Source organism: Arvicanthis niloticus, chromosome 3 (genome assembly GCF_011762505.2).
Source record: "Arvicanthis niloticus isolate mArvNil1 chromosome 3, mArvNil1.pat.X, whole genome shotgun sequence".
In the NCBI taxonomy this organism is placed as follows: domain Eukaryota; kingdom Metazoa; phylum Chordata; class Mammalia; order Rodentia; family Muridae; genus Arvicanthis; species Arvicanthis niloticus.
Genome location: NC_047660.1, coordinates 81,719,936 through 81,747,279, shown reverse-complemented (window position 1 = coordinate 81,747,279; position 27,344 = coordinate 81,719,936). Strand labels below are relative to the sequence as shown.

Below are 27,344 nucleotides of genomic sequence, written 5' to 3'. Positions count from 1 at the left end.
AAAGCATTTGGCCAGGACCTAAGCCCTACTATATTTTTGGTGGCTTGCTTGTTTGTTTATTTTTTTGTTTTGTTTTTAAAGAACACCTTAGCAAAATGAGATGAGATATTATTTCCTCATGATGAAAAGGCCATTTACAAAAACCCCAGTTTACAATGAATGACCTTGGTGAAAATTTGACAGCTTGACTTTGTTTAAAACCTTATTTTATTTAGTGTGTATGGATGTTTTGTGTGCATGTGTTCCTGTGCACCACATAAGTGCCTAAGGCCTACAAAGACCAGACAAGGACATCAGATCCCCTGGTGCTGAAGTTTCAGATGGTTTTGAGCCACCATGTGGGTGCTGGCAAAGGAACCCAAGTCCTTTAGAAAACCAGCCAGTACATACTATTCCCAGAACTCAACTATTCCTAGAACTCAAGTGTGGTATTGTGTACTTTATAATCCCAGCACTGGGGTGGCAGAAAGGGCCAGTGCCTGGTACTCACTGGCCAAGTAGCCTGGCTTGCTTTGCAAGTTCTAGATCAAGAAGTCTCTCTCACATACACACTCTCTCTTTCACATATTCTGTCTGTCTCTCTGGTTCTGTCTCAAAACAAAACAAAAAACAAACCATGAACAGTGTCTGAGGAACCTGAGGAATAACAGACAACCAAGGTTGCACTCGGTGTCTTTATTCTTTCCTACTAATGGCAGCTGTGGTACTGTTAAGTATCACCTCCAAAGGGACAGATTGACTTTTTCTAACTTATTCTTTTTATACCTCCCCCTTTTGGACTTGTGTTTGTATGTGCATGTTTGCGTGCATGTAGGTACACAGGGTTTGCAGGGAACACAGATGACACCTGCACAAATGGGACCAGTTTGGTTTTGAAGAAGTTACAAAGCAGTTCAGGGAAGGGTGGGCTATTCTTGATCATGAAAGACACTGAAACAATTTAACATTCATAATAGAGCAAACGTGAAATTAATCTTGGCCTAGGCTTTACAGTTTATGAAAAAAAATATACCCCAAGTGGCTCAACGACTCAGGCAAAAGCCATTTAGATACGACAGTCTTTGGACAAACAATGGTGAAGATTCAGGACCTAGGGATAGGCAGTTTGCAGGCTTGTTTGCAGGCTTGGCAGGGCAGAAGTTCTTCAGTCCTGTTGCAAAAGTGCTGATTGTGATTTGCTTTATAATGGAAACCAGCTTCTTTATGTTTTGAGAACAGACTCAGAGTATGAAACATTTAATTTCCATTGGTATCTTATATATTTTAAAATAGAGATGAGCTTTGTTGGTCAATTCAAACAGGTTCCTGTTTTTGCCATCAGTACAACGTGGACCATGCACCTGCAGAACTCCTTTGGCAGCATGGGACATAGACTGTTCATTAAAAGTAAAGTGTAAATATACATATACTTACTTAACTGTAGTTCCTAAGGATGGAAGACTGTACGCAAGGCCTCAGACCCAATGTTCAGAGCCATACCCTCTCCCTGACTATGCCTCTATGATTCTTCCATGTGGTTTTGATGGGTCAAGGACCACATCCTAAGGATGGAGTGGACAGACAGCAAGCAGCCCAGCTGACCATACTTGTGGATGTGAGATAGGTCTATGTTGTACAGTCATGCCCATTTTCTACAGGGAAAAGACTGTGAGCCCAGGTTAGGATTGAGAGGCAGGTGGTTCCCAGAACTGCAGATGAATGAACAAAGGCATATGACACTTAAGATAAGATTCATTCAAGGTTGTTGTTTTGTTTTGTCATTTTAATAGAAGACTGGAAAAACACTGACAATAAAAGCTTGGAATTTTTTCGCTTTTGCCCAGTATATTATATTGTATTATACAAAATGGTGGAAATATGGCACCTTTTAATATACTCAAAGTGATCAAAATGTGACGGAGTGAAGCTGGGTAGTTTCCGATTGGCATTTCTTGTTAGTCATTTCTAATCTGGTACTCCTGACATCAGCCTTGAACCTTTTCTCCACTCTTCTCATGATGTGACAGGAGCATTGTCACCTGCATGTCATCTGTGCAGAACTGGCAGTGTGAGCATCAGTGGCAGTTAGTTGATTTCCACCAGCACATTCCAATGCCTTAGAGAGTGCTCACATGCTTCCTGACAAATTCTAGGGACATTGGGATATCTGAGACTGCCCGCTTCCTACCATGTGACCTTTGCAGAAGTGGATCCTGAAGGTTGATCTACCCAAAGGGCATGGATAATTCCTGGAAGGTCATATCTAGAATTATGATGTGCTGTAGCCTTGATCCAGGGGCCCTGAATCTCAGAACACGGTCATTTAAATCAAAACAGCATTTGATAAAATTACTTAAAGAACACGAGAAAAGGAATGTGGGGATTGTAAAGTCTCTTAAAACAAGGCAAGAAGAGGGAGGAAATGTTGGTTGGCTTTGATCAAAACTGGCTTCTTGTGATTTTTGCATAAAATAAATAGTCGACAGCTCGGCATCCCTGGACAGGGGTCTGGAGGTTCTCTTAACTGGTTGGTTTCGTCTTCTAAAGGTGTGGTTTTTCTGTCTGGAGGACATTTGCCTTTGCTGTTTTATATACTAAATAACTGGCTGGTATTTTCTTTAAGGAAAAAGAAACCATGACAAATTGGGTGAGTCTGGAGTTCAAATGTAGAATTCAAACAAGAAAATTCACATTGTAATCTACTTCAGACCTTCTGAACCATTCATCAGGCCTTGAAATGAACCTCCCGTGGTCTCTGCGGGGAGCAGAGGGGGTATAGGAGGGAGGAAGGAGGGTGATATGGTTTTTCTCTGGTTTTATAATGAAGATGTCCTGAAATTCACCGAATTTCATGGTTCCATTTAAGATTCATTTGTGAATTGGCTGTTGCAAAAGTAGCCAATCTTAGAGAAGCACATGACCCCCATCTTCTCTGGCAGCTCTCATCCTTTCCCCTGGCATCAGGAGACACAAAAGTTCCTTGACCTAACAAAAGGACCTGGCAGAGTTGTCAGGCTTTCCAGTTTCTTCAGTCCTAGCTTCATTGAAAGAATCAGCCAGGATGCTGAAACTTCAGGCCTCCCTTGGCTATAGGAATATGCTGTGTGCCAAAGTGCCTAGACCACTGTTTTGAGGGTGAGAAGGCATGTGAATAAGTGGCTGATCTGCATATAAATGAATGTTTATGTGCTGCTCAAATACCAAAGGAAATAAAGTTTGTTGAGAGAACAAATGATAGCTTACTTTCATTAAATTCATTAAATTTCATTATATTTAAAACTAGTAAAAGGTATAAGAATTGCATTGCCTTTTAAACATCATGAGTGCCTAGAAATAAAAAGAAAAAAAAAAAAAGAAAAGGAAAAATTAGGAGCAATTTAAGTACAATTGTATAGAAGTTTCAGATGTGGTCACTTAATATTCAATGTATATAATCTAATAAAAATAGCAACAAACAAGAATAAAGTATACACAGAGAGACAGACAGAATAGCAACAGTGTATACTTAACAGTAAACTATTATTGTAAAATGGTAGTTTCTGTTTTGCTTCCTTTAAACTATAAGAGAGGAGAGAAAGAGAGGAAAGGGAAGAGATGGGGGCATAATTTAAGAAGTCCATGTGATATAATTCTGCATTATTAGAGTGTCTTTATATTGAGCACACATTTGCCATTGGAAATAAGTATCTTAACAGTAATTTCACATTATTGAAAGTCATACAAAGACATAAACTTTTTGTAAAACAATAACTACTGACTCATTCATTTCTCTCCAGGTCTAAAAACGGTTTTCCTTTACTCCTGGGACAATTTTTTGCTTGTCATGGTCAGTAGATACATCCACATACTTACTGTTAAGTACACATTGCCATGTTACCTGAAATTACTTAATAAAAGATAGTTCCCATGATATATAGTACAAAAGAAAGCCTGGTTGCTGCAAGCTATCCTTGCACAGAAGTTAGAAAATGGTGATCTAGGGGCTGTTTCTGTGAGAGACTCTTCCCAGAAATTCTTCAAATATTATTTTTTATATATAATTATCGATTTATATGCATTTGATCAGTGCACTTATTTAAAGTAGCCAACTTGCCATTAGGGGACTGTCTATGGCAGGCTATGTGTCAACATATAGTTTGGCTTAAAACTGTCAGTCTAGGGCAGTTCTGATGTCATTGGGTTTATCTCTGTGTCAGTGTACTGGAATTAATGTGATTTTTTTTTTTTTGTATGAGTCTAGATTAGATGCTAGAAAGCGTCTTGTTAAGGGCTCATTGGTAAATATTTTAGTTTATGTGGCCACAGAGTCTCTGTTATAATGACTGGGTTTTACCATTGCAGCACAACAGTGACACGGACAATACGTAATGAATGGTCCTTGCTGAGTTTCAATAAAACTTTATTTACACAGATGGCTAGACAAACATGGCCCATGGATGATAGTTTGCCCATCCTTGGTGTAAACTGTGAGACTAGAAGAAGTGTTACCATATGCAGATTTTGCATAACTCAGCTTTAAAACTTCCTAAATGGAGCATGTGGAAGCCAGAAACCTCCTTTCAGTTCGCCTCTTTGCAAATGAGGGTTTAGGGGGGATTTCTACCTTGGATGGAGTTTCCATCTTGAATACACTTACAAGTTAATTGATTTTTTTAAATTTCACTACTCATCTGTATTTATCTGGGAAGCAAAACATAAGGATAGGCATTGTATACACACACATACACGAAAGAATAGTATATCACACAATATAAATATAGCACCTAAGGAGTTAGAAAACATGTTAGATTCTGATTTTTATCATTATTGTTACCAACGAATGCATCACCAGTTCTAGTCTACAACATATTTGGTCAGCTCATCAGATGGATGATTGAAACATGGAGATGCTGACTCAAATGTGCAAATAAACTTTGTAAATAGAGAACACCGGTCATATATATCTTAAGAAGCCCGATATCCCACACCCATTGCCTTGCAGAGGAGGTGGGGTTATCTTTCTTACACAGTTCAGTGTTATTTCATTCTTCTCCAGTCTTGATGTATCAAGAAGTGAAGTTCGATTCTGAATTATGGGCAAACAGTAGGACACATTTGAACATGGCATGATGAGAGGCGTTTTGTAAGATATTCCTGTGGTATCCAAATTAGTAAGAAAGAGCACAGCTGTGTGTGACATAAAGAAAGATGTGACGTGTGTTCGTTATTTCCACCTGGATGGGAATTTATTGCACCCTTTAGATTTCCCTGCACGTGGACAGGTTTGCTGCTCTTCATCTCCCTCCCCCATTCTCTTTCTACTTTCCCCTCCTTCCCTTCCTCTGTCTCTCTCCCCATTCCCTTCTGTCTCTGTGTTTCTGTCTCTGTCTCTGTCTCTCTCTGTCTCTCTGTCTCTCTGTCTTTCTCTCTCTCTCTCTCTCTCTCTCTCTCTCTCTCTCTCCATGTGTGTATGTGTGTATAAACATACATACATGGCTATCTCACTGCTACCTGGCTGTTAACTGGTAGTTCACTTAAACTTAATCACGTTTCTAGTCAAGGAAGGACTATGGCACTGTGGAGACCACTCCTTATAGACTCTATATTCTGGTCTCCATGCTTCCAGAAACCATGGCCTGATTTGAATTGTGGCAGGCAATCACTTGACGGTGTTCTACATTAACACCCTGTCTAACATACAAGCTATCATGTTGCTGCCTCAATTTCTCATGAGCTTTGAAGAAGCATTAATGAACTGATTAAACACTAGTGAGCAATTGTGATTAAAGCAAATAGATACCAGAGGAAGATACCCAGAATCCTCTACTGTTCTTCACATTATTCCCTTGAGACAGGGTCTCATTGAATCTGGAGCACACAGTGGTTTTTATTGTTTTTGTTTTGGGGCTAGGCTGTTATCCAGCAAGCTCCAACAATCCTTTTGGTTCTCCCAGGACTGGAGGTGCAGCCTCACACAGCCAGGCCCAGCTTTTATGTGTGAACCAAAGATCCAAACTCAAGTCCTCACGAGTGCACAGCAAACAGTCTTAATCACTGAACTATCTCCCCAACAGAACTTAGATATTCTTCTCTTTTTAAAAATTAGTTTTTAAATTAAGTGCTTATGTTTATGTGTATATGTAGGGGGGTATGCATATGTGAGTTGTGGGTACTCATGGCAACCAAAAGAAGGTTCTGGAATTAGAAGTAGTTGTGAACAGCCCAGTGTGGGTGCTAGGAACTGAACTCAGTTCTTCTGGAAGATTAGCATGTTTTCTGAAGTGTTGACCCATCTTTCTAGGCCCATCCTTAGATAGTTTTAATGAAAGCATCCTCCTACTGGGCTAGGAGGGACTTTAATTTGACAAGCTTTTACTTAATAATAACAGGGATTTTACTTTAGACTGTGGTACATTCTCATTTGTATGTCCTTGGCCATCAGTAAATAAAGCATTCTCTAGATAAAGCAAGACTACAATGTTGTCCTGTCTAAGGATCACACAGGAGACTTATTAACAGAAGTCTGTTACTATATAGGGAAGCTCTGGAACTTACTAGTCAGTACCTAATATCTGAAAAAAAAAAAGTCTTACATAAAAATTCATTAGTGTTAAAAAAAATTCATTAGTGTTGTAACAAGTATCACTGACAGTAAGACAAAGTACAATGATCAAGTTTTTCCCCCATGCATCTTAAAATCCAGACACTGGGTTAAATCAATCCCCTGATTTCTGTGCAGGTATAGCTGCCCTGGGCATTGGATTGGACACTGACTAGGAGATCTAGAATGTGTTGGGTTAACAGCAATACAGCCCTCCCGTCCCCCTCACCTTGGGGCGTGACTCCATACTTTGCAAAGCCTTACTGCATCTCACCACCCATTTGCTCATCACATTCTGTATGGAAAGAGATCTCATTTTATATTAGGCAAACTGAATCCAGGGTCCCATGCTCAGGATAAAACCAAAAACCTACAACAAAAACAACGGTTAGAAGGATTCATATTAAATTGCATTTTTTTTCAGATTAGAGAGTGGTCCAACATTCCACACAGGTATAGCCTCAGTGCCCTGCATTTGGAACAGATGGACCCTCACACACAACACAACCTTTGATGAAAGATGACCTCACATGTAATACATCAACAGGCTGCATGCGATTAGGCTCTGCCTTCTATTAAGAGAACCATAGGTATTTACAGGCCTCTGGTTTCCTTTCTGTATGTTTCATGTGAATAGGTTAATGAATTCATAATGATAAGTTTAAAAATCTTGGCAGTGCAAAACAATTCACCTTCTTCTATATGCAGATTCCCCCATCAGCACTGGAAAGCAGCCTGTGGCCTGTCTTCTAGATTTAATTACTCTACAGGATTAAGCCTGTTGATAAACCTGGTTGAGCTGAGCTATGAAAATCACTGGAGGCCTTACAGAGGCATGGTTTTACTCTGTGCCATTCCTCTGGCCTGAGTCTGGGTGTCAATTCATCTGAACATTAACTGTTCTCTCATCACATGGCACCATTGAGGTGGTAAGGTGGGAGGCATGCAGCATCTCTGTCTCAGCTGTGATCACCGAGCCTGGGGAGGACCCAGATGCCAGACCCAGATCCTGTGCTCTGCAGGACAACATCCCTGGCAACCTCATCCAGCTGGCTCTGGTACAGCTCCCAAATGGTCCTTTAGCCTCCCCAGACATGTTAGGATTGGCAGTTTATGCCGAAGGCATTTGCTAGGAAGGGGCCTGTTATCTTGCCACAGAGATGCCCATGTGGTGTGTAGCTTATCACACATCCTGAGAGAGAGACGATGAGAAGCAAATTGCTCGCTTGGGTAGAAGTCTGTAAATAATGGAAATAATGCTAGAGGCATCTGTGCATGGTACAGAGGCTCTTTCCTATCTTTACAGAGGGAAGATGCTCTTTTGTTGCAAATTTGTAAAAAAATATTTGCCGGGAGTGTAGCAGCTTTCTTGGGCATTTGCTTCAAACATCTCAGTGGGTTGAGCTAGATTAACCTCATTTAACAGCCAGCTGGGTCTGGAAAGGAACATCCAGCATAGATCAGCATGCTCTATTCAGAGCTGAATTCTCATTATCATTCCACTTAGGGGGCAGAAGCCCAGAGCCTGGCTGTTCCTCAAGGACCTGCTTGGGGTCTATACACTGCTTAGAAAAGGAGGCAATGGGTATGTGGTGATGGACCCAGAGAGCAAACTCACAAATGGAGCCTCTTTCTTATTTCTCAGCAGTGTGATAATCCTCCTCGTCTCTATCTCCCTGTGGGTGTTTGTTGGAGGGAGGGGTGAGCTGCAGGAAGAAGAAGAAGATCTTCTATGAAGCAATTTGCCACCAGCTGCTCAGACTGACATCCAGAGTGTGGTAGCACGAATAGGAATGGTCCCCATAGACTCACATGTTTGAAAGCTTGGTCATAAGGAGTGGCACTATTCGGAGGTATGGCTTTGTTGGAGGCAGTGGGTCACTAGGGCTGGCTTTGATGTCTAAGAAACTGAAAGTGTGTCTCAGTCTCCTGCTGTCTGTAGATAGAAATGAAGAGTTCTTAGCTCCTTTTCCAGTACCAATTCTGCCTTCATGCTGCCATGCTTCCCACCATGATGATGATGGACTAAACCTCTGAAACTGGAAATCAGCTCCTGTTAGTGTTTGTTTAAAGGAATTGCCATGGTCATGGTGCCTTTTCACAGCAGGAGAAACCCTAACAAAGACAGAACACCTCAGGTGTTGCTTCTTCTGAACCTGTGCTTGATCACCCTGCCTAGATAATTCATTCTGCATTGCTTATATGTCCCCAATGAAATCTAGTGTTTTGTTGGGCTGTGTCTTATGTAGTATCCACATCAAATACCTGGATTCTTATACAACAGTGGGATCCCTGGTAGCTAAGACCTCAAACAGCATATTTTCATTCTAGGTGAGTTGTAAAGTGTTCAGCATGGTCTCATTTGATTATATGTGTTTATATGTTTTGACTTAAATTTTATTTTCTGGATTCTCATTCTGATCATCAAAGTCATGGAATCTGAGAGCATTAGTAGCCTGATTGAGATTCAACTGTAGCTCAGAGGGCTTCAAAGAGATTGGGAAAAGCCAAAGGAGGCTTTTCTATAATTCTCAGACTTCTACCTAGGTGAGCTATTTTGTCTCACCATCCCACTTCCAGGAAGTGATGGGCTATACATCATACTGGCATCTCTGTGCCAGACAATGGCCTCTTCCTCAGAAACACCTTCAACATCACCTACCAATCCCAACTTGCCAGGGCCAGAGAGTCAGTCCCATTATGAAGTATAGTGCTTTCAAGAGTCATTGGGTATTTTTAGCAAGCTTCCTGGGCTGATGATGGTTTGCTCACCAGCATACTGTTAGATACCACAACTCATATTGCTAGCACCCCTTATCCCTGGCAGCTCTACCTGGATCTTTGTGGGCTCAGGCATATTATGAATACAGTACTCCAATCTCTTGGCATCATTGTCCATCAAATCCGTAGGAACCAGAATTAAATGACTGACTCTTTAGAGGGTTCAAAGTAGTGTTCCAGTGGTCAGGAACTGTTTTTTAAATATTTTTTTTTGCCCTGATCTCTTATATAATCTAATTTTAAAACTACTACATTGAGTGAATTATGGAAAACTCTTCAGCCAGTTGCTGGTTGAAGGGAAATTCTGCTCTCTGTTGTCACAGCCCTAGAAACTGAAGCTAGGCATCCATGAACACTGGTAAACATTTGTGTAGAAACAGAGACCAAAACTCTGTGATTGAAGACAGCATCTTCTTACCATCCCTATCTTTATGTAGCCTAACTTAAGCCTCTTGTAGACATCAGGGTAGCCACATAATTTTCAGTACTACCACAGTCTGGTTATAGTTAGTGACTACCAAAACACATGGCTTAAGTCTTACTTGTGAGCACATAAGTCTGAAGAGGGCTTAAGGTCTTTTTAGTAGTACTGAATGTACAGGAATGGTTTACTTTTGTGAGCCAGTAGATTGTGACACACTGAACCACCCACCTTTCATCTGTCTGCTTGCTTGCTCCTTCACATAGATGAGACTGAATCCCCTGCCAGGAGCTAAGCAGAGAGCATCCACACTCTTAGATTTCTGAAACCATGAATCAAAATAAATCTCTTTCCTTCATGAATTACACATGAGCCAGTATTTCATTAGAGCAACAGAACATGGACCAGGTCTAAAACAAAATAGCAGTACCTCTTGTTTATTGAATGTAAAGATGTTGAAGATACCAGCAGAGCATTAGCTGAGAGTAGGACCTATCAGAGCATGGGATACATGTGGCTATACGGGTTGCATGACCAAGAAAGCTAGTTCCAGGTTTGCACTGAGTTTTATTAGCTCTAATAATAAATATTCCCTTTCCTACATATCTATTGGGAGCCTTCCAAAAGTATTGAAATGAGGCTACTACTATGATCAAGAAACCTCAATTATGGCAGGAATTTTTCAAGGTATATGGGCTGAGTCTTAGGATGCATAATATTTGTGATCATTTTGAAAGGAGGTACTTGGTTTCTTCCCACCTTGTGAAAGTCTATCATCCCACTAGAGGAGGCAGTTCCTTCTTAGCTCAAACCCTCTGAGGGGCCTGGGTCAGAAACTCTAAAACACACCTACCTCACAGCTTGGGGGTTCAAGCTGCACTTGAAGAAGCCCTATGTCTGCTGTTGTTGGGATGCTTTGTCTGAATGTGGTGGCTTTGGTGGTCCCCTCTGCTCTGTTTAGTGTTGAGATCACTAAGTGTGTGGAAAGAAGTGATCACTGCTGGGGCAGGCGGGCTTCAATATGCTTTATCTTAATTGGTCAGTCAGTTTCACTTGTAGTGCAAGCAAAATCAATTAGGGAGCCAGGCTGGGAGCTGGCCTGCCTGCCTGCCCAGTTCTTGGGTCTCCTTTTTAATGGCTGCAAAGGATAAAAGGTTCTGTCCTTGCCTCTCTCTAGGTGGGACTGGTGAGCTCTCCAAACACCACCACCCTCCCATAAACGGTTGTTAATTCTTCTGTTTTCCACCATCACCACCAGGCTCTCTCCACCCACCTATCCAATTCTTTACTTTCATTTGAAGGTTGGCTCATTTAAATTCCCCGTGAAGGTCTTAAGCAAATGTTCAGACTCTTCTTCTATCTATGCTGGTGCTCAGTAACAGTAATGTTTCTGGAAAGCAAGGTCATCTCTTCTTCCATTACCTCACCACCCTAAACCCAAGGGACGTGCTTCTAATGATGACGTTAAGGCTAAGATTCAAAATTATGAAATACAAATAAGGACATCTTGAAAACAAGGTTTATCCACAGCAGTGGGGATTTTTAAAGATTTATTTATTTTAGTTATATGAGTACCTTCAGATTCCATTACAGATGGTTGTAAGACACCATGTGGTTGCTGGGAATTGAACTCAGGACCTCTAAAAGAGCAGTCAGTGCTCTTAACTGCAGAGCAATCTCTGCAGCTCTGAGGATTTTTTTAAAATGATGCTTTTATACAATGACAAATCTCATTCATAATATGAATAAACAAAAGGAAGGGAACTGTATGTTGTGTGCATTTTTGCTATCAAAAATAGCCAGTTGCTTATTTTTGTATGTATTTGGAGGGCCATCCATTTTGTTCTTAAAGTATATCTTATGTAAGTTTCTTACGTTAAACACTTATGTAAGTAAGTGTCTCTTAAAACCTACAGTAAGTTGAAATAATCTTTCTAGGCATTTATAAGTTCATTTACAGTATTTTATATGACTATGTAACTTTTCATCCTCATTATTGTTGAATATATAGCAGCTTGTTTTTGGTAATTTATATAAATTGTGCTGTGATAAACATGGTCCATATAAACATTTGGATGTTTGTTTGATTGTTTCCTTTGGGTAAAACCATGGAACTGAAATTGGGTCAAATAATATTTAAATTTTGTATACATGTAAGCCTTTATATTCTTGTTATTTTAAAAAAAAAAACAAATTTGAGGGAGATTTATATTTCTCAGACTGAACATTGTTGGGGCTTTGAACATATATATAATTATTAGAAGACTGACAAAGGCGTTTTGTATGTGTGTGATAGACACCAGGCTTTGTGACAAAGGCCGGTCCCCAAAAGGTGGCATTTACATGGTTCCATTCATATGATATGTTCAAAATCTGATGCCAACAATGGAGGCTAGAGAGATGGCTTAGGGTCTATGGGCACTTGGTGTTATTGTACAGGACTGAGGGTTAATTCTCAGCATCCACATCTACCTGTAATTACAGCTCAAGGGGATATAATGCCCTCTTCTAGCCTATGTGTGTACTGTACACCTTTGTGCATACACATGCACACAGCCACTTACACATAAATAAAAATAAATCCTTAAAAGAAACCTTCAGTGATGCAGAAAGTTTGGTAGTCTCCAGAGCTTAACTCTGGAGCAAGGCTGTGATCTAAAGGGTTGATGAGAGGGCTTTTCTTTTCAGTGAGAGATGAGTCTGTCTCTTGATGATGATGTGATTTCATGAACCTGCACATATGACAACATTTAATAAACAGAATGCATGCATAAAATGTGTATGAACACTGATGAAATCAGAATGAGCAATGTAGTTTACTACACATTACTGTGCCACTGTCAGCTTCTTGATTTGTTAATTGTTCTTTGATAGAGATTTTATCACTGGGGGAAGTTGGGGGCAGGGCAGAGAAACTGGTACTAGTTTTTGAAACTTCTGCAAAATCCTATGAGTTCTGCGAAATTAGATGAAATGATTTTAAAAATTCCTTTAGGAACTCTAAAAATTTCCAAGATTTTTTTTTTTTGTGTTAGGTTGTTTGCTCAGTATTGTACAGGTATGATCTGATAGATCTTCTGACAGCCTTGACTGTCCAGTCTGTGGCCCTCATTTTGGTAGTAAAGTGAAGAAGTTTTGTTGTTGTTGTTTGGTTCTTCGTTTTGTTTTATTTTTTTTTTTTTAACCAAAAGTCACTCTCATATTAAGAATGAAAACAATGGGATGGGTTGTGAAAAATAGAATTCGTCTATTTAATACTGTGAGGTTCACCAGACTTTGTGACATAAAGATGCACATAGACCACACTGCTCATGGACTGCATAGCTGAAGATCTCGTGCTCATGCTGAAATATAGAGTGTCTGCTTCCCCTGGATGCTTGCTGTGAGGAGCATGGGTCTTACAGACTGGGAGGTATCATGGTATTGGTTCACTTTTGAAACAAAGTAATATAAATATACTTTGAGGAGGAGGAGGATAAGGAGGAGAGGGCGGAGAAGAGGGAGGAGGGGGAGAAGGAGAAGAGGAGGAAGAGAAAGAGGAGGAGGGGGAAGAGGAGGAGGAAGAGGAGGAAGAGGAGGAGGAGGAAGATGAAGAAGACAAAGAAGATGAAGAAGAAGGAGGAGAAGGAGGAGGAGGAGGAGGAGGAGGAGGAGGAGGAGGAGGAGGAGGAGGAGGAAGGAAGGAAGGAAGGAAGGAAGGAAGGAAGGAAGGAAAGGAAGGAAGGAAGGAAAGGAAGGAAGCAAGCAAACAAGCAGGGGCTCAGGTATCTTTGTTGCTAGAGCATCAGACTTGGGCCAGGAACATGACTTAGTGGATAAGGGGACCTGCCACCAAGCCTGACAACTGGAGTTTGATCACCAGGAAACATGGTAGAAGAAGAGAAGTAGCCCAGCAATTTGCGCTCCTCTGACTTCTACATGCAGACAGAGTCACACACAGATACACACAGACAAACACACACACAGAGATAAATATAGATGTACATGGGGGGGCATCTATTGTAGCAGTGAGTTTAGCTAAACTGCTTTGGGCTCTGGTAGGTCACACACTTCCATTACCCACCCAGATGCTCTTTAGATCCTCAAATGAAAGACACACTCATTAGATTATTTTTTGAAATGCTTTGATTAGCTCAAAGTCTGGGCAATTGTAATTCTCTACCTGCTACCCAAGGCCCAGCTAGGGAAGTGGCCAGTAGCCACTTGCCTGAATTCTTACATGGCTCACTGGCCCTCTCTCCTGTAGCTCCAAATCTGATCCATCTCCTACCTCATCATGGCTATCTTCCTTCTCCTCCTCTCCTCTGTCCTAGCCCATGCAAATCTAAAGGTCCCACCCTGTCTCCATTTGCCCAGATACTGGCCATTGACTCTTTAGTGACCCATCCAAAACCAATTGGCGACAAGGAGCTTCAGCATTTGCACTTGCAGATTCCTGATTAAATCAAAGCATTAGAACCAGTCCCCAGCAATCTATCATATAAATGTATTATTAGATTGTTTTGCTATAAAAAGAGTGTCCTGAAAATGGGGTTAAAGAGAGAAGAACTGTGATGCTGAGGTCACTTGAGTGCAATTTGGACCCTGATACTTGCTAGTGGTCTAGAATGTTACACTTCACTTATTTGGCCTGTTTTCTTACCTAAAAAATAAATAAATAAATAAATAAATAAATAAATAAATAAAATGGGTTAGATTGAATGGTGCCACCTTGACTCTCAGTCTCAATCCTCTAACTCAATTGTATTTGCAGACAGGGTCTCTGAAGTACTACTCAAGGCTGAATGCAGCTACCAAGAGAGGCCCTGATTCCAATCTGACTACTGTCCTTAGAGTCAAACTGAGAGACCTCCTTGGGAGTGTATAGATACAGAACAAAAAGAGCATTGCATATCTAGTAAGCAAGTGGCCATTATGAGGCAAAGAGAAACTCTCAGGAGGACCCACAGCTGCCAACACCTGGCCTCCTGGCCTCCTGGCCTCCAGACCTGTGAGAAGAGACTTCTCTCCTCCTGGGAGGCAGGGAGCCTGAGGTCCTGCTTTCTAAGGTTCACAATGCAGATGCTTTCCCCCTCTACACAGAGCGTCACCAGGTAGTCTTTTGTGTCTGTCCTTAAGATCCACAGGTACTGGCCAGGCTTGCCCTCCAGTGAAGTCATATTTCATCTGCACTGCTGGCCAGAATGACAGCTTTATTGGTGGAGTGTACTCGTTTGAAGGAGAAGTTTCTAAAAAGCCAAGACATGGCACATAGGGCTTTACAGTTGCTTCTCTGATATGATTTGACACCAGCAAGGGGCTAGAGGACATAACACAAATGTTGGGGAAGATAATTTAAAACATCCTGAAAATTGTATTCAGATTTAATAAGGATGAAGAGATAGGGGTCTGGGGGAGATGAATAGAAAATTAACCACTAGTTATTTGGTATTGAAGTCATGCAACCCTTTTCACTTTTACATCAATGATATTTATCTTTTTCAGAAAAACACTCTACATCACCTATTCTCAGTATAGGCTTACATTGCTAGACAAAATTAAAGAGAGTATTACAGTGCGCTCATTGCCCACGCAGGTCAAGGCTGAGAGTCACACCAGGTCTTCTTTTCCTCCACCAAGGAGCTTCCTTCCCCTCCCTCTGTTTTCCTCTTGGGGACTAAAGTAGAAGGATTGACTGCAGGACTGTAACTTGGGTTCCAAGCAGCACCCTCTATGGGAGGAAAATTTCTTTTATGGCCCAGTGTTTCCTGGTCTAATGCCTTTGCTCCCAGGTACATGCTAGGCCTTATTCTCCAGATTGAGTGATGAGACCTACCCGTGGGCTCTTCTTCCTTTTGTTGTCACCTGATTCATTGTGAGTTACTGACTTATTATCCCAGTCCACTTCCAACCAGTATCCCAGGAACCATGAACCACAGGGAACTCACCAGTAGAACTGGGGAGGCAGGGAGGGGCAAGGGCCATCTTCCTTCCACATAGAGGACCTGCCTCAGCACCCTCATTTATTGTCTTTGTGAAGAGTACCACCCGTGTCAGTGAGCATATGTCGTGATGCTTCTTTAAAATTTGGAAATAATGATTTTCTTTCTTAAGTTCCTTGAGCTTTAATTAAGGAGCAAATAGAGAGCTGTTAATTGGGCTCCTAAAATCTACTAAATTCTAGGCTGAAAAAGAAAAGTCCTCCATGACCTCTGGGGAAGAGTCAGCAATGTGGCTTGTCAGTTGATTGGACCCCCTCATAGCTTCCACAGCTGAGCAGTACAGGTGCTCTGTTCAGAGGAGGGCCCCCAGCATCCACTGTAGCTGGTAACACAAGGTCAGATATTGGGGAATTGCTGTGAATGGACCATCTCTTGTCTAGACACAAGGAAAAACTCCATGGGTGACACACACAGAGGATGAGAGGAAATGTCACAAGTCTGCCTCTACTGTGGGAACCAAGATGGCAGATTTCAGCACAGTAAAGACCTAGTAAACCTAATGAGGCCCTTTAAGAACACATCATACTTATTTATGTCTCCACAAATGAGGTAGACCGAAGAGTTGTAAAGAGACATTTTACTTCAGAAAAACGACTGGGATGTTTCAAAGATCTGTATCTTTAATCTTCCAGTTGAGAATTTAAACAAAACAAAACCTCTATTGATGAATCATATGATTCTTTCTTGGAGAGATTTCTTCCATTTCAGTTTCTTGCTAGTGATTAAATCGTAGTTTTCTCAGTGGGAGCAGGCAGGTTGTCTGTAATGCTTCCCGATGCCTGTGCCTTCATATCCTGTGGTTGAAAATCTATCCTTCTATAACGTTGATGTCACTGCTGATTTGTTTTTGAGCATGGAGATGGCCTTGGGCCTCTGCTGCTGTCTTCCTTGAGGTCTGTATTTCTGCTTATTCCTATGGCTCACCTGCTGCTGACCTGAGGGTCCCCTAACCCCTAAGCCTGACATTCCTTCTTAGCTCTGAGTCTTGAGGTCTTCTCATCTTCACGAAACCATTTTGAACTAGTGATGTGTTAAGTGAAAGCTCTGAGTGCCTGAATATTTCTGCTTAGTTGGTCCCTGTCTGCCTTCCCACCTCCATGTCACGCAATGGCCTTCCTTTCTGTACTCTGCCATTAGAGACACTTATATACTCCATTCTCTCCTATTCTATGGTTTTGGCATGAGTATTCCTCTATGTGCCATACTCATGGCCTGGCTGGTATTCCTGTCTTTGCCTATTTAATCTTGGGCTGGTTACTACTCCTTCAGTATCCCTGCTGTATTGTTAACAAGGTACTATAGGCCTCTCCTTGAGAGAACCTGTTACTCTGATGTGTGTTACTAGAGAACTGTCGACATTGGTATGTGAGGTCAGTGGGACAAAGTCAGATCTACTCTTGTTCAGATGATCAAGCTCATTATTCAGAATTGGATGGGTTCTCAACAAACCTTTGAGAGTGCTAGGCTAGGCATGTAGCTCAATAATAAAATGTGTTTAGCAAGTGCAAAGCCCTGGGTTCTATCCCCAGCTCAAAAACAAACTAGTAAATAAAATAGAGATTTATGACTGAAGAAATGGATGCGTCCCAGAAGCTAGCTGAGGATATTGGGGTGCATTGTAATAAGGGAAAGGGGAGAAAACTCTAAGGACAGCTATGGGTTTAACAAGGCCAATACTTTCTCTAGCTCACACACAGGTTGGGTCTTCACAAGTGTTCTCATGTTCCCCCGAAGGCCCTGGATGGAATGTGGATCCTCACTAAGTTCTGTGCAAGGGCAGACAGAGCAAGCTCCCTGGCTGCTTTATCACCTGGTGACCAGCAGCTCCAACCTTCACTTTTCCACTATCTGCTTTCTCTCCTTGGAGTGGATGTCTGTCTCAGCCCACTAAGCTCTTCCTTGCCCTTTTCCTTGACTCTTTGCTGGAATAAGACTTGTACCACATTCTGTGCTTCTCATGCTACTATTTTCCTTCTTGGCCTCTTCACTGACCTCTGCTGTTTTCAATGCCTGATTTTTCCTCCTCACTGTTGAGTATGTGCCCGGGAAGATAAGGATAAGTGTCCCTGAGAATACTCTAGTTTGCTTTTTCTGTTGCTGTGATAAACAATTTTGGTAGAAGAAAAGGTGCATTTCAGCTTACAAGCTACAATCATCGAGGGAAGTTAGGAGATGAACTTGGAGTCAGGAGCTGAGACAAGATCATGAGGTGAGGGGAATACTGCTTACTGGCTTGCTCCCCATGGCTTGTTCAGCTTGCTCTCGTATACAGCTCAGGCTCACCTGCAATGCTGGCATTACTCCTGATGGACTGGAGAACAACCCAAGATAGAGCCACAAAGGGTTAAATATAGGAGACACCGATTATGAGCCCCCAAGCTATGCCAAACTTTCAGCAAACTGAAACACATTGTATACACTGATAAGCAATGATTTTTTTCTTATATTATTTCTCATTTATCTGAAACTTGGTGTTGCTTTGGTAATCTGTATTTTAGCAACCTTAACGCTTGCCAGCTTTTCCTAGAGCTAGGAACATATGAGTCTGTCCAAGAATAGCTGTGTTGACATGAGCCTGTTGTGGCATTGTAAAATGAAGCCAAGGTGGGCGAGACCCAGTACCCAGGTATGGCTGAGTCCCTTCTCCAAGGCCGAGCTCTTACCTTCCCGTCATAGGCAATGGCAACATTCTTTTCTTTGTATGTAGCGTTGTAAGGGGAGAAAGCCTTGCTTGCTCTTAAAATGTCAACTGGGATGCTTAAAAACAAAGGCCCTAGCACAGTGTTTTTCTAACACTGTGATCTATAGTTACCTTACAGAGACCTTGTGTTTATTGCACACTTACTGTATACCTATTCCATATTAAGTGTTGTCTGAATTTCTTAATTAAATTTCTACAATGACTTCTTGTGGTATGTACAAGTCATGAACTTACTTCGTATTTGGCGATCATTTAGTTCTGTGAAGTTGCTATGATGGTGTTAGCAGACAAATGTCATAGACTGTAGACATGATCATCTTTACTGAATTGATGACTGGAAAAATAAAATACTGAAAATCTACATATTCATCAGTCAGGGACTAGTCAAATAATGTTGATAGATCCTTAAAACTACATCCCTAAGCAGGGGATTTGTTTATTCCCAGACTTGAATAAGAATGCATAAGATGGATACAAATTAAGTTTAATACTCAGATATAATTATGTCTGGCAAAATAAAAAAAGATCATTGTAACCAACACATTTTAATTAAATATAAGTTTTATAAAACTCTACAGATCTTTAAAGTGAACATACAAAAAAAAAAACCCTAATTTAATTATCTCCTGAGATCACAAGCATCCACACATACATCTTGGTGTCTTGGTGCCCTTCAGCCTTTCATGCAGTCCTATGGTTCCTAATGTGGGTACCCACATGCCTGAGAGGTGATGGGTTTGTGTGGATGAGCTCACTGGCATGCACAATGCTGTGTCTGCTTTGGATTCTCCCTGCGCACCGACCATAAAGCCACATTTCTCCAGAGTCAAAGCATCTACCAAGCTTGGCATCATGGCTGGAATTAATTGAAACCCTGAGACTTCTGTCTCCCATCTACCCCAGCTCATGAAAGCATTCTTATTTCAAGAAACACATTTATATCAAATCAAGGCCTTCCTATAGTTTATAAAGGATGAACTTGGACCTTCAGAGATGCCAGGAAGATGTGAAGGGTAATGCCTGCTCTTTCACACACACACTGACATACTGTATTGGAACACAAAGCAGGTCTCCTGTCAAGATGCCAGTGGGCTGTCTTTCTTCACAGCATCTGGATCCTGAGGTGATCTCACAAGTATTATGACTTCAAGTCTTCTTAGAGCCTTTGATGGACTGGGTAAGGTGACTAATGTGTCTCCTCTGGGACAAGAAGAGCTGATGTGGATGTGGTGGTCCACTTGAGAGACATCCCAGTTGAAAATCTCCTGTGCTGGGCTGATTGCCATCATCTTACAGGGAATAATTAGTGCTTTTGCCATGGAAACGAAGCTGGAGCTGAACTGATGAACCTGCTATGAAGTAGCACGTGTTGTTCATGTCCAGGAGATCCATCTTGTGTCCAATTTGGCACTGGCTTTAAACAGCTGCTGCCTTTAGACACGTTGATTTGTTATCCACAATGAGAAGGAGACCCTAGAAGGGTTCAGGGCAGTTCTATCAAAATTTGTGTTTTTCCCCCAAATTGCAAACAGCTGGACTGACTGCTTTCTGCTAGCTTTCTTGGACCATTCCATTTTCAGTTTTGAGAAATACCATGTCTCTACTTCTCCCAGGGAAATCAAATAGTAGCCTGATTTACGAGAGTCTGGGTTTAGAGGTGGCTTTGCCACAAATGTGTGCCTTTCTATTGTAAAATCTACTGACAATTTCTGACCCCATATTTCTCAGGTATGTTTTTAAAATGGCTATGGAATTGACCCAGAGGATTTCTCAAGCTAGATGGGTGCCTAAGAGAATCAGCCTAGGAGTATGTGAGGAGCCGCATTCGCCATTAAAAGATGGCGCAGGCTTCTGCTTCCTGGTTCTTCACGGAAGCTTTACTTGAAAATGTGCCTGCGCATGGCACGAAAACCGAGTATGACAATTGGATGAAAGATTTGAGCCAATGAGGGATCTGCACGTCTCCCAAAGCTCTATTTAAGCAGCAGGCTTTCTGAGCTCGGCGTCCTTCCCCTTTTCTCCATCATGAAGAGCTGTTCAATAAATGCTGTCAGAAGAATCCTGAGTGTGGCGTTCTCCTTATCGGCGAGGCTGTGCGCTACAGGAGTACACATGGCAGGACAGAGAACCTATGTTTACAGGAAATAACCCACTCCTAGTAGTAACTAAATCAGGTTAGAAGATAGGTTTGGGAAGCCCCTGTCTCTAATAGATGGGCTTTGAGGTTTGGATTTGGACTGTAGAGCCCTGTGAAACTTTGCATGGAGATCTCACAGTAAGACAGCCATGATGGCTGGTAGACCTCTCATCTATTTGGCTGAAAGACTGCCAAAAGCCACATTCCTGTCACAAGGAATGTGGTACCACATCTGAGTCTGAGACTAAAATTTGGAAGACCTCTACAGGGCCCTTGTGATGGGCTCTGTGGTTGTTAATTTGATTGAATCTGGAGTTAAATACAATGCAGGTATCTGGGTATACTGGTGACAGATTTTTTTTCTTAATTAAACAATTTAAAGTTGGAAGACCCACATTTAATCCAGAACTTTACAGGTGGGAAGATCCACCTTCAATTGAGGCCACACTTTCTGTTGGCAAGCTACATAAAGGACATGGAAGAAGGAAGATTACTCTCATTGCCTTCTTGTTCTTGATGTTGTTGGCAAGTCCATTCCTTCACTGGCATGAGAGCCTACTTCTTGGGGATTCTGGTGTATACTGAAGACCAGCTGAGCCATCTGGCTTTGTGGACTGAACAGCTACTGTATTCTTAGACCTTCTATTGGTAGACAGCCATTTTTGGACTAGCTGGACCACAGCCATTGGCTACTAAATTCCATTTTACATGTGCACACACACACATTCTAAAAATTTTATTCTTCTAGACAACCCTGACTAATACAGATTTTGGTAGCAGAAGTGATTCTAGAACAACAGAAGTATAAAAATGAATATTTTAAGAATATGGAATAGGCTTTTCAATTTGCCAACACCTACAGTTACTGAAACCTTTCCTAGAATCCTGGAGAGTACTGCAAACCCATGCTGTGAACAATTTTTACAACACATAAGGAGACAAATGCATTTGTTTATCCTGATTCACTAATTGTGAGAGGCAATGTATTTGGTGAATAGATGTAAAACCTGTGATCATTTGTAGAAAAGTAAGAAAAATGGTGGTGCTGGTCAGTTTCTCCTAGCATCTCTGGATACATTGACAGAGGACAATGTATCCAGAGTGACCTCTGTGGTAAAATTAACCAATTGCCAGCATCTCAGAATATGGTGAAGGGCAACAGTAAACTCACTGATAAAAATGACCATCTCCAGATTTATATAAACAACATAAATATTTCTAAGTGTGCCCTGGAAGAGAATCTTCTCTTCAACAACCATAGAGCTCAAGTTATGGGAAATCAAATTGAAGCCCTTATTATAAGGTCAGCTGAATTTCAGTGACAATTCAAATCCCAGCCTCAGAAGGTGTTGGCTATTAAAGTAATGACATTAAAAAATATGTCAAAAGTTTTCAACAGATGGCCTACTGAAAAGGGGCTGGATATGACTCATATCCCTTGGCTTAGTGTCGATGGAGGATATTTAAGGCTTGGGGAAATCGTAACACTAGAGTAGGTATGTATAAAACTTAATTCTCCACACTGGGAAGCCCAAAAGACATGCACTTCACTAATAATACAAGATGCAAAAGGATGAGAGGAGCACCAGCTCATCTGAGGGATTTTGTTGCTACCCCTTTCCTTATGCCAGATCTGAGCATTGGAGACACTGCTGAGCAGTTGGGTGAATTAAATGCAATGGGTTTTATTGGGCCCCAAAGTGGCAGGGGCAAGGTGACAGCACTGAATCACTAAAGGCAGGGTAATCTTTAGGTATCATAATGGGCAGCACAGGTGAAGCAATGTCTATAACAGTCAGCACAGGCCCTTTGGCACTGGCCAATCAATCATGGTGCTTCCCAACATAAAATAAATAAGAATCCTGCTGCAGTTTTTGTTTGTTCTGTATAAACTGAAAACTTTTGGAACAAATGAAAGGGAGGCTTCACTGGTTCACAGTAAAAGGGAATCCCAGCCTGGGAATCAGTTTCCAGACTTGAGGCAGTCTGCAGACCCAGAGCCCCTTGAATGAAGGGACTGAGGTTATCCTAAGGAAGGACCTTGATAAATACCAAACATTTTTACTCATAGCTCTTCATCAATTCCTTTTCTTCAGTCCTTACCCAGAGAAACCTATGCCTTTTTACAAGGGTCAGTGTACACTGGCAGAGAGGAAGCAATCTAACTTTCTGGGGTCTGTTGGGTACTTGTTCTGAATTACCAGTGATTCTGTGAGCCACAAGAAACACTGTGGCCCTCCAGGTAAAGTGTGGGCTTCTGTGAGTCAGGCAATGGGTGGAGCTTTGGCTAAAGTCTGACTCACATAGACCCTGTGGATCCCCAAATTCATCCTGTGGCTATCCTCAGTTCTGGAATATATAATTGGGATAGATATACTTAGAAGTTGGCATAATTTTATTGATTTCATGACCTTTGGAGTGAGAGCTATTATGGTTAGAAAGGCTAAATGGAAGCCTTTAGGATTGCCTCTTCCAGAGAAAGTAGTGAATCAAAACCAGTATCACATCTTTGGAGGAACTGTAGGAATTAGTGTCACTTTCAAAGACTTGAAAGAATCAGATGTGGTCATTCCCACTACATGTCCATTTAACTCTTTTATCTGCCTGGTGCAGAAGACAAACGGATCATGGAGAATGACAGCTGTGTATTGCAAACTCAATCCAGTAGTGACTCCAAATCCAGAAAATATACAAGATGTCATTATTTACTTGAACAAATTAATACATCTAATGGTACATGGTATGTAGCTATTGATTAGCAAGCTCCCCCTTTGTGGGTAGTTGTCCATAAGAACCACCAGAAGCAATTTGCTTTCAGTAGGCAAGGCCAGCAATATACCTTGATGATTTTACCTTGAGGATGTATTAACTCCCCAGCCCTGTTTTATACCATAGTTTGAAGGGATCTATCTTATAGTCCATCTCTTCCACAAAATATCACATTAGCTCACTACACTGATGACATTATGCTGATTGGACCAAGTGAGCAGGAGGTAGCAACCACTTTGGATTTGTAGGGAACATGTATGCACATCACAGCATGGAAATAAATGCAACCAAAAATCAAGGGCTTTCTACCTTGATGGAATCCTCTGGAGTCCAGTTGTGTGGGATATTCAGAAGTATTCATTCCAAGGCAAAAGATACATGATTGTATCTGGCCCTTCCCACCACCAAGAAAGAAGCACATGTAGTGGGTCTATTTGAATTCTAGAGCAGCACATTTCTCACCAGCTGTGTTACTCTGGCCCATTTACCAAGTGATTCAGCAAGCTGCTAGCTTTGTGTGGGGCCTGGAACAGAAGAAGGCCCTTCAGCAGCACAAGATGCTATACAGGCTGTTCTATCATTTAGATCATATGATCCAGCAGATCCAATGGTAATAGGGGTGTCAGTGACGGATAGGGATGCTGTTTGGAGCCTTTGTCAGGCCCCTAATAGGTGAATCAACCAAGAAACCTTTGGGAATTTTAGAGCAAGGATTTACCATCATTTTCAGACAACTGTACTTCTTTTGAGGGACAGCTCTTGCTCTGTGATTTGGCCTTAGTAGAAACAACTTTTGACAATGGGCCACTAAGTTTCCATGTGACCCTAAGCTGATCATCATAAAGTAGGTATTATCTGACCCACTGAATGAGCACAGCAGCAATCTATTATCAAATGCAAGTGGTATTCTGTGGTCAGCCCAAGCCAGTCTTGAAGGCATAAGCAACTTACATGAAGAAGCTGCCCAATTGCTTATGGTTTCTGCTCCTGCTACAGTGCCATCTGCTTCCAAGCATGTACCTGTAACCTGATGGGGGTGTGCCCTATGATTGGTTGACCAAGGAAGAGAAGACAAGGGCCTGGTTCTACACATTATGCAGGCACCACTCAGAAGTGGACAGCCACAGCATCACAGCCTTTTTCTAGAACAACCCTAAAAGGCTTGGTGAAGTCTTCATAGTGGGCAGAGCTTCAGGCAGCATACATGCTCACATAATTTTTTGGATGAAGAAGTGGCGAGATGTGGTATTGTTCACTGATTCATGGGCTGTAGCCAATAGATTTGTTGGATGGTCAGGGACTTCAAAATACCATGATTAAAAAATTGGTAAAAAAAAAAAAAAAGACATCTGGGGCAGAGTTAGATGAACACATCTCTCCAAGTGGGCCAACATGTGGGATAGTTATATTTTGTGTAAATGCATATCAAAAGCTGACTTCAAGAGAGGGGGCATTCAATAATCAAGAAGATGGAATGTTCTATTTTGTTGATAGTTAGCCTTTTCCCAGCCATCACTGTCACTGCTCATGAAAAAGTGGCTATAGTAGCAGAGATTGGGGTTATTCATAGTCTCAACCACATGTACTTCCATTCACCAAGACTGATCTGGCTACAGTTACTGCTGAATACAGATCTGCAAAGAACAGACAACCAACACTGGGACCAAGATATGGCACCATTCCCTGGGATAACCAGCTAGTAACCTGGTGTCAGGTTGGCTAGATTGGACCTCTTCTTCCATGAAAAGGATAATGCTTGGCCCTTACTAGAATAAATACTTATTCTGGTCACGAATTTGCCTTTCCTGAATGTAATGCTTCTGCCAAAACCCATCATTTGTCCACCAACAGAATACCTTATTGACTATCATAACATTCCCGACAGCATTACTTCTGACCAAAGAACTCACTTCACAGCCAGAGACATGTGACAGTGGAGCCATGGCCATAGAATTCACTGGTCTTACAATGTTCCCACCATCCTGAAGGAGCTTGCCTGATAGAAAGGTGGAATGGCCTTTTGAAGACACAGTTACAATGCCCATTAGGTAACAGCAGCCTGGATAGCTGGGGTGGGGTTTTCCAGAGGGCAGTATATGCTTTCACCAAGCATCCAGTATACAGTACTAATTTTCCCTAGCAAAGACCCACAGGTCCAGGAATCAAAAGTATAGAAAAGAGAAGACTGCCACCCACTATCACCCCTAGTGACCCACTAGGAAACTTTTTGCTTCCTGTTCTCACGGCTGTAAGTTCTACTGGGCTAGTTTTGATTCCAGAGTGGAGAGCAGGAAACTCAATAAGCATTCAATTGAACTGGAATCTCAGACTTCCCATGGCCACTCTGGCCTTCTGATACCTCTAAGCCAACTACGGCTAAGAAAAGAATAACAGTGTTAGGAGGGGTGACTGATCCAGATTGCCATGGGAAAATTGAATTGAGTCTCCACAATGGAGGCAAGAAAATTTACGTCTGAAGCACAGAAGACATAAATTTAGTGCATTTCTTGGTGCTTCTATGGCCTATGATTAAAGTCAATGAGAAACTTCAACAGCCTAACCCAGAGAGGATAACAAAATGCAGAGACTCATCAGGGATGAAGATATTAGTCACTCCTCCAGAACAAGAGCCAAGACCTACTGAGATTCTTGCAGAAGTGAGATGAGAGTGGGTAGTAGAAGCAAGTGTTATAAACACCAGCTAAGGCCATATAACTAATTGGAGAAATGAGAACTATAATTGGCATTAGTGCTTCTGCCCTATTTTGTTAGAAACATATTTGAACAGATATTTGTGTTTTCTTTACTCAATTCCTTTATCATGTACTGTAACATCAGTTAAGAGAATATCAGTGGTTATTAGTGTTTAAGTTTGAGATACTGAAAGAGCCACCCATTCCAAATTTATAATGTATTTTTGGTTGGATGAGGGATAGTTATATCAGGCTATTATGACCTGGTTAAATATGTGCTTGCAATTTCATATGGGATAGTTATCTCAGGTGTGAGTATGATGTGGTTATTGTTTTCATTTGGAAATTCATCATGACAGAAGGAGAAATGATTATGTCTCAAGTTGACAAGGGGAGAACTTGTGATGTTTATTCTTGGTTGTTAATTTGACTACATTTGGAATTAACTAAAACCTAAGCTACTGGGTACTGTGAGGGTTTTTTTTTTTGTCTTAATTAAGTCATTTGAAGTGGGAAGACCCACTGTTAATCCAGATCTCTTGAGGTGTGAAGACCTACCTTTAATATAGGCCATACTTCTGCTGGCAGCCTATATAAAGGACATGGAAGAAGGAAGTTTTTATTCTTTGCCTGCTTGCTCTTATATCCAGCCTCATGGACTGAACTATTGGAATACGTGTGTGTGTGTGTGTGTGTGTGTGTGTGTGTGTGCATTCATTCATTCTATAAGTTCTGTTTCTCTAGAACTAATACAGCACTCTTAGAAAGTCTTGATTCTAGTTTCTCAAAACATGTACCTTTTTCACCAGTCAGGGTTGCGGGCAACAGACAAATTTCCACACTGTCACATTCAATTGCCTGAGGAGTTCCCCTAAGTCTTTAGGGGCTTTTAGCTCGGAGTAAACTGAGATTTGTGACATTAAAGCAGAAATGAATTTGAAGACTAGCCAGTATGAAACAGAGTTGGAGGTTTTATTAATTATATTATATAAATTTAAGTATGAGAGTATTAGAAAGACCCAGCCAAGTGTGGGTATAGACTTCCCAAGGGAGACTATCAATTTCCTTGTTAGACACAGATAGCTCCTTGCTGTTGTCAAGACACAGCCTAAATAGCTGCTAAGAAATCTTTCCCAATCCCTCCTTTTTCATTAAGTGAGATTATAAAGTAGCTTCAAAGGTGCCCTGGATGGAATTATAATCTGTTAGGAAAAACCAAGTGCTTTCTAGGATCACATAGTTTAATACATGTCCTTTCCCTTAAATGGGGTTCCTGATAAATTTGCTCAAAGACTGTGGGTG

General features: G+C 41.4%; 1 protein-coding gene across 2 annotated transcripts in view; it reads left to right on the top strand.

The window, feature by feature from the left end:
• Cacna2d3 (calcium voltage-gated channel auxiliary subunit alpha2delta 3) overlaps positions 1–27,344 on the top strand; it is an 800,506-nt gene that overhangs the window by 383,179 nt on the left and 389,983 nt on the right. The gene's annotated exons all lie outside the window — the stretch shown is intronic.